We start from the raw sequence: 4536 nt of genomic DNA on the forward strand, positions 1-4536 counted from the left end.
TATGATCGTTTCACTATCTAATTACGGACATTTCTCAAAATAGGTAATATACATAATTGAAATAGTCACCAACCAAGTATTCTGTATTTCCTTCCGAGCTAACCAGAGATTATCTGTATCAAACTTTTTTAGGTTTGCGACTGTCGCAAAGTTGTAAACGTCGTAAACGTCACATACGCGTCGAAAATGTAGAAAAAGTAACAAAAGTCGCAAACTGAAAATACTTTAGTCGCGTCAGCTAGGCAGCGAATTCGATGATATCCAAGACGATGGTATGTGTGAAGAAGTTTCAATTCTTAGGAATGTTCACAATTTTCGGTTTTAGTCCACACATTTTCCCTATTGCCTTTTGCACGAGTACAGGGTAACCGTGGATTTTCTCGTCCTTTCTTAGCTTTTAGTTCAGTCTCCTGTCCAATATAACCCCAAGGTATTTTGCACACTCACCAACGGGAATTTCGATACCACATAAGAAAATAGGCTTGACCATGGGAAAACTTTCACAAATTTCTGGAGAAACTCACAGCGAATGCTGTCAAACTAAATTAAAAAATGTTCAGGATTTCTTCTATTCAAAATTTGGTTTTCTACAGTAGGTTTACGACTTTTGCGACATACGTATTATACCGTCGCAAATGTATGTCGCAAAAGTCACATTTTGTGACAGGCCAACCCTGGTGCTAACCAATAACAACAACTTGCTTGGTACACGCAGAGAAGAAACATGATTGTCACAATCATATTTGAAGAGCAAAATAATATGATAGGAGCTATTTTTGCGGCAACCATGTAACATTTTCACCAGCAACCATGTTGGCTCAGTGAACATGGTTCTAAGAAAAAATAAAATTGTCCTCATATAAAATGTTATTATATTGATAAAAAGAATTTTGTTTCCATTAAAAGACAATGGTCACGATCTAAAATATTATGGCATTCGTCAAAAATATTTTTTCTCAGTTAAAAGAACATGGTCACAACCTAAAATGTTTTGATCTTTATGAAAAAACTTTTTTCGTCGTCGAAAAAAGGATGCCACTTGAGAAAAGAAAACACAAAATTAACTTTATTTTTTTTTATTATTTATAAAGTAATTCATTCATTATTTTTATTTATAATGTTGCGCAAACAAACATCACATATATTTATACACTCTATTTTGGCTCTATTTCAATAATAAGTAATCATTCCATATTTGCGTCGTGCAAATGAAAAAACGCAGGTATCATGTAACTGCAAATAAAAATAAATGATGTCATATATCAAAATGCAGAACAAAAACAAGTAAGTAGAGTCTAAAGTCGGGCGGGGCCGACCATATTATACCCTTCACCCCTATGTATGCCAAAATTTGTGTTACCGTCTCAACTACTTCACATTTGCTGGAAGCTATATAAATGAGACAATTTTGTTTTTACTTCTACAAAAGCTCTAGAATTAAAATTTAAATCGGCTAACACTATCCAGTTAATTGGAGGAAACTTCCATTGAAAATGGGTCTAAAATGTGTAACAGTCTACCATATTTCCCCAACTCTGGTGTACGTATATATGGGAGCTATATATAATCTGAACCGATTTTGACTAAATTTGACATGTATAGTTAGAATAATAATTCTGCTATCTATGCGAAATTTTTAGTAAATGGGAGTATAACTTTGGCCCACCTGGTCATATGAGTGCAAATCGGACGGAAGATATATATGGGAGCCATATCTAAATCTGAACCGATTTCAACCAAATTTGGCACAATTACCAACACAACTAATCGTATTTCAATCAAATTTACCAAGCATTGGTAGAATGTCAATTCTACCCTCTGTGCAAAATTTCACGAATATCGGTAGTAAACTTTGGCCTCTTTGGTCATATGAGTCTAAATCGGACGAAAGATATATATGGGAGCTATATCTAAATCTGAACCGATTTGGCTGATATTTTGCAAGATTTTCGAGATTCATAAAATATTTGGATGTACGACATTTCAAGAAAATCGATTGATAAACACGCTAACTATGACCAAATCGGGGATAAATATATATGGCAGCTATATCTAAATCTGAACCGATGGCAGCTATATCTAAATCTGAACCGATTTTTTCCAAAACCAATAGCGATTGTCTCTATCGCAAGAAACGGCCCTATGCCAAATTTGAGGACGATCGGACTTAAATTGCGAGCTGTACTTTGTGCATAAAATTACATATACAGACAGACGGACATCTCTAAATCGGCTCAGAATTTAATTCGATGCCGATCGGTATACTAAAAGAGGGGTCTATGACCACTAAACTTATTATACCCTGTACCACAGTAGTGGTGAAGGGTATAAACAGGTACATTTTTTTCAATTACACTTTCCTTCACATAAAACCACGTGCCTCTTCTGAATAAATAAATTAACACAAAACACAGTAATTCCGTATTCTCCGTCCATTCCAAGAAACAATCAATACACGACTGACGCGCAAAATGAAAATCATGTGTACATGCTCAATGTTTTTATAAAATTCTTTTCGCTCCAAAAAATTAAAAAAATTAAATGGTCACGAAAACAATGTACATGATCTTTATGTCCATGTACTGGTTCAAGACATGTCTATACGTAACTCTATAAAATTGTTTTCTCTGGAAAGAAGTAAAAAAATTAATGTACATGATTTTCCCGACCATGTAATGGTCTCAAATTCTATCATTTAAATAATAGAACATGTTTGCGCATTTGAGAACCATTTAAATGGTTATTGCCAACATATATTTTTCTCCGCTCGAAAATTATTTTTACAAAGACAAAATACATGGTTTTCGCGACAATTACCTACTCCAGATAAGGATTAAATGGATGCGGCAACCATGTTCAAACATGTTTTTTCTGTGCGTGTAAACTTGAAGTGTAAAAGATGCAACAAATACAACTAGAAAAAAATTGTTACGTCTTTAAATTTTGACCAAATTCTATGAAATCTAGTTTGTTGCCATAACAACAAACAAGTTTTAACAAGTAAGAAAAGTCTTAAGTCGGGCGGGGCCGACTATATTATGCACTCAAATTATTCAATTTAAATCTAAATCTAAAGATCACCTCAAACATGTTTCAAGTGCACCATGTTATTTTTTCACGGCGACCATGTGCATTTTTGTAGCAAAAATATTCTTTTCTCGTCAAACATAACATGTTTTCCGATATCAGATACATAATATCCGAGAAAATAACGTGGTTTCAACCAGGGCTGTGGAGTCGAGTCAATTTTGCTCGACTCCGGCTCCGACTCCGACTCCAGCATTTCTTATTAGCGTCGACTCCGACTCCGGAGTCGACTCCAGGTGATGTACCTAAATCTCATTTTAGCAATATTCTAATTGTAAGTTTAAGGTGTAGTCTTCCAAAAATCGACCGATATAAGTATTCTATTTTGCCATATGTGTTTATATGTCCTAAAGAACCCTAATTTTAAATTTTTATACGGCTCGACGACAAATCTCAGCATTTTTGGGATGTAAAGAACTCTACATTTTAATGCCAGGCCAATAAATTAAAATACGACACAAGACAATATAGAGACCACATCAAAATATGTTTAGATACAAGAATCTCCATAATATGTATTTATAAAAACAAGGAATAATTAGGATTCCAGATGTTTAAGAAGTAAAATCCTGGTATTAATCTATATAGGCATTTTATAAAAAATAACAAGTATATACGGCCGTAAGTTCGGCCAGGCCGAAGCTTATGTACCCTCCATCATGGATTGAGTAGAAACTTCTTCTATACACTGCCATCCACAATCGAATTACTTAAGTTGCGGTAACGCTTGCCGATGGCAAGGTATCTTAAAACCTCCTAACACCATCTTCTAAATTGTATGTAAGTTCATACGTGGTATATATTAAATCAAAAAAGATCGATCCAATACGTATATAATTCAGTTTGACAAAGTAGACATAAAATTTTGACAAAATTTTCTACAGAAATAAAATTCTAACAAAATTTTCTATAGAAATAAAAATTTTGACAAAATTTTCTATGGAAAGAAAATGTTGACAAACATTTCTACAGAACTAAAATTTTAACAAAATTTTCTATAGAAATAAACTTTTGACAAAATATTCTATAGAAATAAAATCTTGGTAGATTATTTTTGGCTCGAGTGGCAACCATGATTATGAACCGAATAAAATTTGAACAAAATTTTCTATAGAAATAAAATTTTGACAATGATGAAAATTTTATGATGAACCGAATAAAATGTTAACAAAATTTTCTCTAGAAATAAAATTTTGACAAAATTTTCTATAGAAATAAAATTTTTGACAAAATTTTCTATACAAATAAAATTTTGGTAGATTATTTTTGGCTCTAGTGGCAACCATTTTGGTATGGTTGTTAGCGACCATATACTAACACCACGTTCCTAATTTGAATCGGATCGGATGAATTTTGCTCCTCCAAGAAGAGGCTCCGGAGGTCAAATCTGGAGAACGTTTTATATGGGGGCTATATATAATTATGGACCGATATGGACCAATTCTGGCA

Source organism: Haematobia irritans, chromosome 3 (genome assembly GCF_050003625.1).
Source record: "Haematobia irritans isolate KBUSLIRL chromosome 3, ASM5000362v1, whole genome shotgun sequence".
Lineage (NCBI taxonomy): Eukaryota > Metazoa > Arthropoda > Insecta > Diptera > Muscidae > Haematobia > Haematobia irritans.